Here is a 15,286-nt window from a genome sequence, read left to right on the forward strand (position 1 = left end):
TGTGTTATTGTGTTAACACAAGAATTCCGAATTCCATGTTTTGTAAGCTGAAATACAAAAATTTTCGGCTCGCTCGCTGCGCTCGCCCGCCAAAAATTAACAACAACAAAAAAAGAAAGAACAAAACGTGATGATGACGCAGAAATATACAAATGTCGACTCATTACTCGCGCATACAAATTTAGAGTATTTTTCAAGCCCTCAGTCTGTTGGTATGAATCGTTATCTATAAGGCCGTCACTGTATCTTGATTAGAATTGTAAGATTTAATAAGCAAAAAAGACAAGAATTCCATGTTTTGTAAGCTGAAATACAAAAATTTTCGTCTCGCTCGCTGCGCTCGCTAGCCAAAATTTATCAAAAAAAGAAGATAAGAACAAAACGTGATGATGACGCGGAAATAAATAAATTTAGACTTACTCGCGCATACTAATTTAGAGTATTTTTTCAAGTCCTTAGTTTGTTGTATAAATCGTTATCTCTAAAGCCGTCACTATATCTTGATTAGAATTGTAAGATTTAATAAACAAAAAACAACAAGAATTCCATGTTTTGTAAGCTGAAATGCACAAGTTTTCGGCTCGCTCGCTGCGCTCGCCCGCCAAAAATTAACAACAACAACAAAAAAGAACAAAACGTGATGATGACGCAGAAATATACAAATGTCGACTCATTACTCGCGCATACAAATTTAGAGTATTTTTCAAGTCCTCAGTTTGTTGGTATGAATCGTTATCTATAAGGCCGTCACTGTATCTTGATTAGAATTGTAAGATTTAATAAGCAAAAAAGACAAGAATTCCATGTTTTGTAAGCTGAAATACAAAAATTTTCGGCTCGCTCGCCAAAATTTATCAAAAAAAGAAGAAGATAAGAACAAAACGTGATGATGACGCGGAAATAAACAAATTTCGACTTACTCGCGCATACTAATTTAGAGTAATTTTTCAAGTCCTTAGTTTGTTGTATAAATCGTTATCTCTAAAGCCGTCACTATATCTTGATTAGAATTGTAAGATTTAATAAGCAAAAAACAACAAGAATTCCATGTTTTGTAAGCTGAAATACACAAGTTTTCGGCTCGCTCGCTGCGCTCGCTCGCCAAAATTTATCAAAAAAAAGATAAGAACAAAACGTAATGATGACGCAGAAATATACAAATTTCGGCTGACTCGCGCATATATACTAATTTAGAGTATTTTTTCAAGTCCTTAGTTTGTTGGTATAAATCGTTATCTATAAGGCCGTCACCATATCTAGATTAGAATTTTAAGATTTAATAAGAAAAAATGACATGAATTCCATGTTTTGTAAGCTGAAATACAAAAATTTTCGGCTCGCTCGCTGTGCTCGCTCGCCTAAATTTATCAAAAAAAGAAGACGATAAGAACAAAACGTAATGATGACGCGGAAATAAACAAATTTCGACTTACTCGCGCATACTAATTTAGAGTATTTTTTTCAAGTCCTTAGTTTGTTGTATAAATCGTTATCTCTAAAGCCGTCACCATATCTTGATTAGAATTGTAAGATTTAATAAGCAAAAAAACAACAAGAATTCCATGTTTTGTAAGCTGAAATACACAAGTTTTCGGCTCGCTCGCCAAAATTTATCCAAAAAAAAAAAGATAAGAACAAAACGTAATGATGACGCGGAAATATACAAATTTCGGCTGACTCGCGCATATATACTAATTTAGAGTATTTTTTCAAGTCCTTAGTTTGTTGGTATAAATCGTTATCTATAAGGCCGTCACTATATCTAGATTAGAATTGTAAGATTTAATAAGAAAAAAATGACATGAATTCCATGTTTTGTAAGCTGAAATACAAAAAATTTCGGCTCGCTCGCTGTGCTCGCTCGCCTAAATTTATAAAAAAAAAGAAGAAGATAAGAACAAAACGTAATGATGACGCAGAAGTATACAAATTTCGGCTGACTCGCGCATACTAATTTAGAGTATTTCTTCAAGTCCTTAGTTTGTTGGTATAAATCGTTATCTATAAGGCCGTCACTATATCTAGATTAGAATTTTAAGATTTAATAAGAAAAAATGACATGAATTCCATGTTTTGTAAGCTGAAATACAAAAATTTTCGGCTCGCTCACTGCGCTCGCTCGCCAAAATGTATCAAAATTTATTTCATTTAAATCACCCTCAAAAGACCCCTCTTAGGTGCTTGAAAAAGCATATCATGCGGACCTTTTTTTAAAGTCCCTAATATACCGGGATCGGGTTGGGGTTGAACACTTTTTCAGAAATTAGGGGCGCAATTTTCGCGCTTGCCCCGGGCGCCGTTTTCCCTAGATACGCCACTGACTGCAATGTAGACAATTTTATCATTTTAATGCCTCCGTTGCAAAAGAAATGCGAAGAATCGCTGAGTTTTAAAGCACCACATAGTAGGGCCTACTGATATTTTGATTCCAGACCCTGTAGGACATCATAATTCGTAATAACAATTTGCCCAAAGCCATTCAATCATGTGTCAAAGGTCCATAAGGACTTCAGAATATCACAGAGAGAGTGGTTCACGAAGACTCAAAGAAAAAGGCTTTGTCAAGTGGGTAAATTTTGCTTCTCTTCAACACAGATTGTTTCTCACGAGGCGTTTGCCTTGCTGCATCATAACCATGATCTTAAATTCATACAGTTTTTCAGATCGAAGGTCTTTGAGCCGCTGTCCATGGATCACGAACGCCATCCCTCTGCTTTTGCACGTTACACTTTACAAATTGACCCACTTTAATGACTTTGTTGAGTGGGATGAATTCCGTTCTGTAAACACACAACAAATAATGGGATAGGCAAGTATCTATCAGATTTCTTATACGTCACAACAGTAAGACATCAGCGAAAGGATTTAAAGATTAGGTCCCGATCGATGTACCGTATAGATAGGATCGTCCGTAATGTGTTCTTTACGCATGATTTGAATCGCGTGTCTGTGGCGTAAAATATGAACATCTTGCACCACCAGCAGCCTAGATATATGGTCTTCAGCAGCCACAAGAAAATATCAGCAATCCATCCATCACCAAGCTTCGGGACGACCACCATCAGCACCAAGGGTAAGCTGATGCTAACGAACGATATCATCGTGTACAGGGCGATTGTCTTGGTTCCGCTGAGGTCGAGCCTTCGTTGACCCCTGCTTGTCGTTCCTTCTGTCGAAGGGCGCCCCATACGTTTCGCGAAGCGACGTGCCAGGACCAAAAGCGACGTATTTATAACGGCGTTTACGATCCCTGAAGTACCCACGCTGGCGATAACGAAGCTAATTACCACTTTCTTGTACGAAGACAACAAGTCCTCTCCACCACTTCGGCAGAGAATGCCGGTGCTGACAAAAGGAAGTCGTCCTACAGGGAGAAAGAGCGAAGACGCAAGAAGGGCCCAAGCCGCTGCCGTCACTACGAACGAGCCAGCTTTTACGCGCGTCAGGTACGCGCGGTAAGTGAGAGCATAAAAGATGATGACAAATTTACTCAAACTTAGTCCACTCAGCAGGAACGATGAAAACACGAACGCAGCGACTACCCCTGATAGAAAGCACTGGCAAGTGGTGTCAAGTCGACCATAAATCGATGTCACCTCCCCTAGCGAAAATAATGCAACGCTCATGATCCCGCCAAAAATGTCGCATATGGCAATCGCTCGAAAGAAGATGATTTCGACAACATGAAACTCCATCATGGCACTCCTCTTGAGGGCGACGAGTATTAACAGGTTAAAGACTACGATCGGTATGATCTCAAATAAGAATGACGTTTTGAACAGATACCTGTCCAAGTGACTGGAATCATCTGCGGCACCTTCCAGACCAAGATCATTATACGAGTCCGTAGAGTGTGTCATGGTTTCCTTACGTTCTGCACCATGCGCGAGCCTCCTAGATACTGGCCGAATATAGAATGAAATATTTTGATTTTATTCAACTAGGGCAAAGAAGAGCGTTCGACATATCACAGATGCCCCCTGCATGCAACTACTTGATTATCACAGTTGATTTTCGTTTGTTTGTTTGTTTTGTGATTATCGAAGTGCCTTTTAGTAGTGGCTTCTTTAACGCTACAGCCTTATAATGCACAAGCAACGGTACATTTCTAGTCACTGACAAACAAATTAACCTGTACATGTACATACACCTTAGTACTAAGTATGCGTGAAAGAAATACGTGTATTATCAGTACTGTTCAAAGACATACACTTGTAAGTGGTAGGGCCTATATGCTCGTGGCAATGCCCACTATGAAAAGATTTGCGAGCACATGCCAGAATCCTCGATCTGTCTCGTAAACGCTATATCTATATCTATAAATCATATATATATATATATATATATATATATATATAATCATGTTACTCTCTTGGAGGAGTCTGCGCCTTTATAAATGTTTCAACAACAAAGATGTGGCGCTATACAAATGCCGTGGATCATCATATAACAACTGCAAAAACTTGTAGGCTCTGAAAATCTTGCTCTTGACAGAATAAGTTAACGAACAAACAATCAAGTAAACAAACACAAAGCAATTTGGGTATTGATCACAACCCCGATCTTCTTGGAAAATACTGAATCACTTGTCTTGAATCCCATGTAACTGCGGAAATAACCTGATGATAATGCTGATACTTGCGGAGTCATAAAGAGGTTTAACAGTACTATAATAGGCCTACATGCGCACTTAAATAATGAACTTGCCAAGAGCCATTTCACGACAAAAATCAAGGCTGAAGTTCCCTGTATATGCATACCAACAATCGTACAATAATTCTCGATCCGGCCCCTGGTTGTTTTGCACCCAAACACCTCATAGTACTACAATGTATATCACCTACTCTCTTCTTCACCATTCACAGCCCTATACCCCATTGACGAGAAAGGAAAAGTGTTCAGTTTACTACAATAACTGTGCACATCTGACATTATGGCCACCCGATCACACATCCTACATCCTGAAGCAACAATTTGGATCAAAATACACATAAATCTTTGCTGGACAATACTTACAATCAGTACAATCTTCGGAAGATGTAGACGATTTTGATGCTCTCCACCTTTGACCGTTACTGCGGTGAGCCAGGAGCAATATCTTTTGTGAAAGTGAACATTAACGTCCAAGAGAGAGATTCCAAGAGTATACGTGCTGACGTTTGGTACCTTCGTAGTTATACATTATTATGATCTTAACCAGATCACCTCCATTGGCACTATATGCTTGAGCTTTATAGTCCCTAGCCATGCTTTCACTGAAGGCATCATTGTTACGTCACGACAAGATCTGTCAATTACATAGCAGCATTAAACAAAAGCGCCATGGGTGCAGGATTTTAAGCGAACAGTCCACTGTCGCTAATCCTGCAGGGTCCCATTCATTATAGTATGAGGATCCAAGCGATACGTTCCCGCAGGGTCCCCATTCATCAGGTTAATTGCAGTAGCCCTACTTGTATAACACTGATTTGCTCCCGTGACAATATCGCCTATCTAATAGGACTTAGGGTTAGGGTTGGGATTGAGATGGGATTTAAGGTTTAGTTTGATGGGAGGATTTGGGTTATAGCGTGAGGCTGGATTCACATAACGCTATTCGCTATTATACTCTATACACTCATGATACGGACGTGGCGGGTCACATAAGGTAGCACGCGTGTCCTACTTTATTCTTTTAGTATACTCCTATGTGAACACAGCCTGAGGGTAACGTTCACAATGGATGGACTTAATAATAATGTCAGACTCGCGGTGCAGATTATTTCGTAAGAGCAGATGTAGCAGGAGCAAATGTCATGGAATCCCAGCATGCATGGGTGTCACTAACCATATTCGTCTCTCAACGTTATAAAAGGGATTGAATCAAAATTACAGCCAATCTAGGTATTTTCATTCTGTATTCATTTTTTTTTTTAAGTAGGGACCTATAGGAGATATAAAGACATGGCACTTTACGATAATAGTCTGTGCAGACTAAAGGGTCACTCTAGAACTTCTCTTGCATTTGACTTGTACAGTAACCCAGGTATAGTTGCATAGGCCTATTATATTTGCCCTCCCCTTCCAAAATGAAAAAAAGGAATATAAAAGGGTGGGTATTCACGTAAAATGATATTATTTGTGAGTGTACTCGGTGAATTGAGGAATGTAGGACCGAAGAGGGAATATTATATTCTTTTCTACAAAAACAGTAAAGCCATTCATGTGCACCCATCCTGTCTGGTACATAACAACGTTGGTTGTTTCAAACTGCATTTCTTTTTTAAAGATTAACATTTTTTTTCGTTTTCCTCTACTTCATAACACATGTGCCTTAACAGTTACGTCTTGCTTCAGATCTTGTGATGCTGTTATGGTACTTGTCACAAAGGTCAAGCCATGAGTTATAGCTGGAATCGCCACATTAGTATTTTTGTCTTACACATCGTTTTTAAGTTTTTAATCAAGATTAAACTTGGCTGACTTAGCAAATTGAAATTTTAGCACGATGATAATATAAAGAAAAGAATGTTGTCTTTTTGTGTAATTTTCGTTGAAATTCGGTATTTGAATGTAAATTAAGAAAAACACTTTAATCATTCAGAATTAGTATGCCGCCTTAACCACGGGTATGAATTGATCTTTCCCTCGTATTCCCATTAGATTGCAGTGACCAGAAACCACGGAAGACCAGAAGTTATGATTATTGTCGAATCATGGACCACCCAGGTTTTCTGTCTTTGTAAGACATTTCTGTCAGTTGTATTTGGATATGATATCTATTTGTTTTGGAGACGAAAGTGAATAGGACGTTAATGTAAGTTGCCATGTTGTACGTCATAACTGTACGTCATGATTGTTTCTTCCTTTCAGGTTTTACTTGGCATCGAAGAGCTCCCTCTATTGTTTGGGATGCCCGTCATCGAGGAATTGTCGGACCAATCTTCGCTACTTACAACCTTACGGAATCATGAGGAAAAGGAATTGTCAGTGAAAGTCATGACCTTTTGGACAAACCGTCGGCGTTTTCACGAACCGACGCTATTTCGATTTTGGTCAAAATTTTCAAAATCGAGATATTGGTACCAAATGAAAGTGCTTTCAAAACTCTACCAAATCCCAAAATTTTAGATCACAAAATTAATTATTCTTAATTTTATCAAAGAAAGAAAAAAACGACGGTACTCGAAATATCGAGAAATTGAGAAAAAGGGGTTTCACGAACCGACGCAGTAAAGATACGCCGGTTCGTGAAACCCGAATTGCTAGGGTGAAGAGCAATGCGGGTTTTACGAACCGTCGCAGTTGCATTATTTTGAGCTTTGTTCAACTTACTGGCCTAGAATTAGGTTTTGGCCCTAATCCAGATCTCAGAGTGAGAACCAAATCATCTGAAAGATGAATGACGACCTAAGCCAGCCCACTGTCCACGAGTGAAGTGAATGGTAAGCTATAATCCTATTAAAATCATGCTCAAAATAACAGTTTCAGTTGGACTACCATAACCATTAATTGCGGTAGAGTGTAGTCCCATGTATTCAATCGCGTGATGCTTATGAAGCCTAGTCTGTAAACGCCATCCAATTTCAAATTAGATCCCAAATCATATTATTTATAGTTTCTTTTCAACTTATGTCGTTACTTCTGAGACTACTGAGTACTGTAGTCGTAACGTCTGTGTGCAAGACATGCAAGATGTCAAAGTCTCGAAGACACTCATGGCTATACCTTGACTTGAGTTGAAAATGAAATCATGAGATTGACAAAGTAGGCCTACTAAACTAAAAAAAAAGTAAAAAGTCTAAAAGTAAAACTCAAAGGAAGAGTAAAGAATAAAGTTAGACATGTTAGACTTTAACTTTCAAGTTTAACTATTAAGTCTAAGTTAAGACTTTACTTGTAATGCCAGTTACTAAAACTAAGATCAGCTGAAGTCTAAGACCAAGTCAAATTAACACAGAGTCTATAGTCTAGCTCTAGATCTACATCTAGACTAGTGGTAATAGTAGGTAGAGTCCACCCATTTTTTCCCCCAATTTTTACTTGTCCATTCCTGAAAAAGTTACTGGTCAATGTCCAACAGTGATTTTTCCTGGTCAGGGACCGTCAGACCAGTGCCAGTGTGCAGCGTTGGTGTAGATGTCATCTATGACATTATGTGGTCTAGTGATACTACCTAAACACTACGAGTAGTACTCTACAGGTTAGGTGGCTTTCCTGTACAGTGCAGTGTTATAGTATACTTGTGAATTCAGTCCTAGTACCCATACCGTACTGTGTGTAGATATGTGACATTATGTCTAACGTTAGTTCGAGTGGAGTACCTTTGAAGCACAGCGGTGGGGCTTTTTTTCACTAAAACTTGTGAATGCGGCCCAACCAAATGGCGTTTACATATTCACGCGTGATTGATAGTGATACAGTAGCGCTGTCGATTTCCACAGCATCCATACATAATCTTTTGTCCTTTCTTCTTTCCTTTTTTTCCCTTTGTTCTTTCACCCTTTTTATTCTTGGAATCGAAGGACTTCTAAGAAATGTCCCTCGACTGATTTAACCAGGACTCTTGAGTCCTGGTAAACCTAACCTAACCGAGTAACCGTTAACATTTGTTAGGCCTAACATAACAGTAACACTGACTTAGCCCTGTATTGACTTTGTCTTTGGCCGACTTACTGAGATGGCGAGTCTAACTCTTTAACGTTAGTCTAAACGTAGTCGTTAGATCTGTCAGTGTCAGTGTCACCGGTTATTGTATATGGTGCCATCTCTAACGTACGTTAACAAGTTGATGTTAGTTATCTATGTCAACTTACTGAGTCAGTAATAGTGGTACTGTCATCCTGTTGGATATCGCCGCAATATCATCCGTGACGTGTTAATTTCGTGTCACAAAGACAAAAGTTGCCAAGATCTAATAGTATTAGATGTCTAGATCTAGATGTAGTCTAGATCTATAATATAAATTTTGTGAACCACTGGTAACTTAAAAGTGAAAGGTCTAGACTTCACTTAGTCTATAATTAGACCAGACATTCATGAGGCAAAGGCCTATTTAGTAGATCTATTCTTATTCTATTTTAACGTCAATTCCTACTAACTCGCCACGTGTTATTCCTAAGGCCAAGGACTTCCGGGTTAGTGATTTTTTTTCTCATAAATACCAAACAGCAGACGTGTTTCATTTGCATTCTTGTGCAGACTTCATGAAAATATGTGCAGTATCAAAGAAATATGATGCACATGACAATGCCAGTGTTTTATAGGTGAATGGTTAATACCTTTAAAAGCTGAATGATAATGTAGAGTCTAGGTCTAATTAAGATGTTACAGTCTCTGATAAGAAACAGGTTTGATTGTCATAGACTGTTTCCCAAATGCAGGTACATGTAGTAATATTCAGCTATTTCAATGCAATGCCTTGTTTACAAATACATGTAGATTTATATTCATGTGAATGATAATTCAATTTCTACATGAGACATACCAAGTGCTAAACATAATATCTTGCATCAGTAAAATGTGTAAATGAAGAGACAATTTGAATATGCATCAAATACGAACAGCAGCATTTTTTGACATTCTTTGATCCTGCATAGGCCTACCATTTTGTTTTATGTTTAATATAAATAGAGCAAAATGATTTCAACTTCAGTTTTGTTGGCTGATTTTTTTTTTCTTCTCAAAATTAAAGTTGTATCTTGTGCCATGATGTTTGATTTTAATCAAAAGTTCTTAATTTCTTTCTTTTCTTTCAGATGACTGGTGCCATGTAGTAGCGAAGAACTGGACTGTCTCAGAAAAGAAAAGGAAAAGTACAGGGTCGTGTACATCACCAACGGATGTGAATACAATGGTAATGTAGAGTCTAGGTCTAATTAAGATGTTAAAGTCTCTGATAATAAACAAGTTTGATTGTCGTAGACTCTTTCCCAAATGCAATTAGTAATATTCAGCTTTTTCAAAGCAATGCCTTGTTTACAAGGACATGCAGATTTATTCATGTGAATAATAATTTAAATTCTACATGAGACTTACTAAGTGCTAGACATAAGATCTTGCATCATTAGAATATGTAAAAGGCGAGACAATTTGAATATGCATCAAAAACAGCAGTATTTTTTTGACATTCTTTGATCCTGTATACCGTTTTGTTTTATGTTTAATATAAATAGAGCAAAATAATTTCAACTACAGTTTAGTTGGCTGATTTCTTTTTCTCAAAATGAAAGTTGTATCTTGTATCATGATGTTTGATTTTAATTGAAAGTTCTTAATTTCTGTCTTTTCTTTCAGATGACTGATGCCATGCAGTAGCGAAGAGCTGGACTGTTTCAGAGAAGAAGAAAAGAGTACAGCATCGTGCTGATCATCAAGGAATGTGAATACAATGGCTTAGGAAAGAAGACAATCTACAGATAGGATAGAAGGGAGAAATTGGGATGAAGGGCGACAACATAAGGACGGTATATCTACAGTGAAATGTGATTGTAAAGTGGAAACATGAAAGGAGATCCTAAGATTGAAGGTGAAAACAAGGCATTCCATTCTGTGATGTCGTAATTACAATTTTGCTACACTTTAATAACACTACAGAGAGACATTTATATCAAGGAAAGCTTCATGTGGATATGGAATGTTAGATTTTTTTAAGTGTTCATTGGTATGTATTTCATGATAATAAATCTTGAAGGTTTTGTGTGGTAATCATAACCTTGTGATAAATCTTGATAGATTTCTAAGTGCACATTGGCAATATTTAGATGATGCTGTAATCAGATTAAGTTCTATTCTCCTTTATTCTTTTATTTATTATTTTGTTGTCTTCAACCCACTTTGAATGTGTCACGTATGATTCTTATAAACATGGGAACATGCACTCCATGTAAATGATAGGACTTATAACAAATTGACATAATTATTCAACCATCACTAGACAGTTCTGTTATAAGATGTTCTTTATCTAACTAAAATTGTAAATTATGATACGTGTATGTTCCCATGCAAACTCACAACAAAATACAGAAATTTGATTTCTTTTAATAATAATTCATTATGTTTCTAAATTTACAATTAAAGAAAGTGATTGCAATAGGGATGTCAAACATCGTATATTAAAATAATAGATTATTCACATGTCTCCATCCGTAGTAACGCACGCAACTGCAGTGTGCAGTTTGTAGGCTGCTGTGAAAAAAAAAAAAATCACAGGCAGCCCAAGCAGGATTCGAACCACGACCTCTGGATTACTAGACCAGCGTCATAACCACTAGACCACCGGAGTGCCCTGGCGCTACCTTTACACATGAAAAATTAAGTATAGAAGGGCTTGGGGGCGCTTCGAAGTTTACTGCTCTTATTAAATATGTACATGTCATTTGCAGCTCAACTAAAGATGATTAAACACACTGAAATTCTTACTTTAAATGATATTCATAATCTGTTTTTTTTTCTTTAATAGCTTGGGATGTACACTTTATACACTGTATCGGTCTACATTTCGCCTACAATATGGAATTCTTTACTTCGAGACGTTTGTTTTTAACAAACAAAAAATTAAGAGTCCTTTAAAGGTGCTGTAAAACAGTGGTGTTTGTTTGTTTGTTTTTTGGTGGGGGGGAGGGGAGTCAAATTAGCCTTGGCCCCTCTCCGCCGTCTTTTTTTTTTTTCCTTTAGCTGCATATTTTTCAGTCATCACATGAAAATTCGTCTGCATCCACCCCGTAGTTTTGCTGATGACCTTTCTTTTTAATTATTTTAGCCACACACAATTTTGGCTGAATTTCCCCAACCCTCTTGTGAATTTGCTAGTACATGTACTAAAACACATTCTCAGAATGTGTTTATAGTACTGGTGGATTAAGGATTCACAGGGAGGGGGGGGGGGGGGTCGGCCAAAATTTCTCTTTTCTCATATGTAACAAGCCTTCGGGGCGAAAGGCTGATATTATGGGCTTTCTACACACATTTTTAGATGCTAATTATTGGTTAACATGAGCATGATCATTTATGTTGTCATTAATTTGTTTCCTTATATATGTATGACTTCAATTAGAGACTTAATTGGCTTGGCACTCCTTACATCGACCTATTTTAGACACCCATTTCCCTCTCTCTCTCGTGCTTTTTCTCTACTGTCCTGTGAATAGTGTAACTACATGTACATGCAGTACCTCTTCTCTTTTGTATGATATACATCAAGTTTTTATCTGAGCCTATGGGTGTTGCAGCACTCTCAAGCTTCATGCATATGCAGCAACATCTTTGTGTGGTCATATACATACATGTAGTTATGCTTGATATATTAATTTGAGAATGTTATTCTTTCTCTTGTATATGTTCCGTCCGCACTCTATAGATGTAAATGTACGATGTAAGATTTGGTGTGCATGTTCGAACTGTGTTCCTCTTTTTGTGAACACACAAGAACTGATATAATAATGAACTTGAATTACACATATTCTTGAATCTTGATTCCATCTCCATTTGCCATTAGATATGTATTGATTTATGGAGCTCTTCCACAATTGTTATCCTTCCCATTGTCATTACTCATCTCTGAATAATTCAAATTTGATATTCTATTGAGGACCTATGTTTCTTCGATTACATAATGTACCTCTTCAATATATTGCTGCAAAAGGCATAATAAGACATGACCATTATTATATATTTAAAATGAAGCTTGAAATTCTGATAGTGTCGATATTCATGTATTTTTAGGAGTTTATCAGTTTCGAAGAGTGCATGCAGGATGAGTTTATGTTTTTATATGATCAGGTGCAGCTATCATAGAATCTGTTGAGCAGGAAAGAGAAAGATGGAAAATGAGGAATTATGAGTGAATTCGCATGCGAGCCAAATGACAATAATGACACTGATAAAAATTGTGACAAAGTAAATGTCACAAATATGTGGAATAATAAGAAATAAAGAAATTAATATATTATTTCAGAGAAAGAAATAACAGAGTGCATGCATGAGTATGAAAGATGAGTAAATACAAGTAATTATTATTGACTGGCACGTCTTTTTCCCAAGATTTAGCGGTATCCTTCATCTTAGAACAAACATTCATAATTATTATGAAAGAAGTGAACTGAATTTGAATTAAAAATAATGTGAAAAAATGAAAAAGTAAGTTAATTAAGTAAAAAAAAAAACAGTAAAAAGTAAAAAATATGAAACACAGTATACCGAATACATGTATTACCAAATGATAGATGTCCAAATGCAAAAGTGTTAAATAATAATATATCCACAAAAAAGGGGGGGCAAAGAAATCTTTGGAACGATCAACCACAGCTATAATAACAATACATGCGTGTACTAAATGAAGATGAAAACAATGACAACACTCTTTTTAGAACAATTAAGAGAAACTGGCTTGTATTATCATCTTAATTATCACTAAATGTATTGTAATCATCACAACAATCATTACATGACAATTAATTTCAATTAATAAGGTTATTGTTGATAAGCAGGTATAGCCCTAATAGTATTTGCATGTAAACACATACGAAAATGAAATAGCGACGGTTCGTAAATACACGCGTATTGCACGTTACCTATTGTACAGGCCCTACAGCGCGGGTCTCACGAACCGGCGTAATACAACTTACGTCGGTTCGTGAGACCCGCGCTTAAGTACATAACCTATGGTGCGCGCAAGAAACGATGGATTTACGAACCGACGCAGTGAGTTTGAAGACAGAAATATCGTAAATTTTTTGAATTCACACTAAAATTACACTATGGATAGGAAGAACAACTTCCACTCTCATCACCCTGTCAAAATTTTCACACACAAGACAGGAAAAGTCATTGAAAACGTTGTCTAAAACTTGTGAGATCTTTAAACGCGATTTTCTCAGAACTGCATTTTCGCTCAAAAACGAAATAGCGTCGGTTCGTGAAAACGCCGACGTGTCAAGACCGGGTATGAAGGTCTTATTGATTTAAGTTTGTTTGTTTTTGTTTGTTTTTGTTTGTTTTTGTCCTTGAATACATTTCATAGCAACAGCAACAACAACAAATGTATATTTCATCACTTTATTGATATACAAATCGAACAAAGGAATACATAAGTACAAAACATAGAAGCCCAGGACATAACTGGATAAACAGAATAAGCAGGGCATATACATAAATATCACACAATGTTACAGAAGATTTACGAATATAAATACACATAACTTTGACAGAATCCTACACATATTCAAAGTGTGAAAAATATTGTATAAGCAGGCAAAAGGATAAGAAATGAGACCAGAAAGATTAAGAGTAGAGAAAATGGAAACTAAGAAAGAAAAAGGAGAAAAGTAATATAGCATGAAGAAGAAGAAGAAGAAGAAGAAGAAGAAGAAGAAGAAAACTAGGACAAGTGTAGTACATACATGATACACTTTTCTCTTGACGGCATTTAACATACCTATTGAATATTAACAAACATTTGCATTAATTTATATTCCAGTGAGTCGATTATATAATAAAGTGTGACGATTCCGCATACATAAGTTATTCACAATGAGACACGGTCATTCATTCCGCGCCCCATTAACATAACAATAACAATAAATTACATAAATTAATATCACATGGGACGACTCCGCCCCGGGGAACCCGGGGAACCCGGGGAACCTAAACGTGTGTCGTTATTGATTGATATTGTTAAATTGAAATTAGTTACTAGGGGTCAATGGAACATAAAGGGGTAATAAACATTCTTAAAGGTACTTCTATACCATTGGGATCAATAAAGCCTAAAATAAATTTTGAGATATTAAAGATGGCAGCCCAAAATAATAGTATTTCCATCTTAATTGTGAACAATTGAAAACAATTGGTGGTTTTACCTTACTTCGAGGGTGCTGAATACAAATCTGGATGATGCATTTTTTTTTGTATGCAATAGTTGCATCATCCAGCACCCTCCCCCCCCCCCCCAAAAAAAAAAAGAAGAAAAAACAGGTTAAAGCTAAAAACATATGGTAAGACGGTAAAACAAGTTTATGCCAAAATCTGACTTTGGCACCAAAACGAAAAAAACAAAAAACAAAAAAACACCCTCCGATTTGAGGAGGTATGTGTGCTTCAATGACGCCAGAAATTTACTATACGTACAAAAAGCTTACAATTAGTCATAAAATAGCCATCTTCATTTTACTCTCTGAAAGAAAATTGCGGTAAATGTACTGCTAAACTCAATACATCTTATGTCTATCGCTCTGTCTATTCAATCATGTGAATGACTGAGTAAATGGAGTAAATACCCTCTCTGCCGACCTGTATGGTCAACCAGCCG

This window comes from Diadema antillarum, unplaced genomic scaffold (assembly GCF_040938485.1).
Source record: "Diadema antillarum isolate AM-2024a unplaced genomic scaffold, OU_Dant_1.0 seq00000767_RagTag, whole genome shotgun sequence".
Classification (NCBI taxonomy): domain Eukaryota; kingdom Metazoa; phylum Echinodermata; class Echinoidea; order Diadematoida; family Diadematidae; genus Diadema; species Diadema antillarum.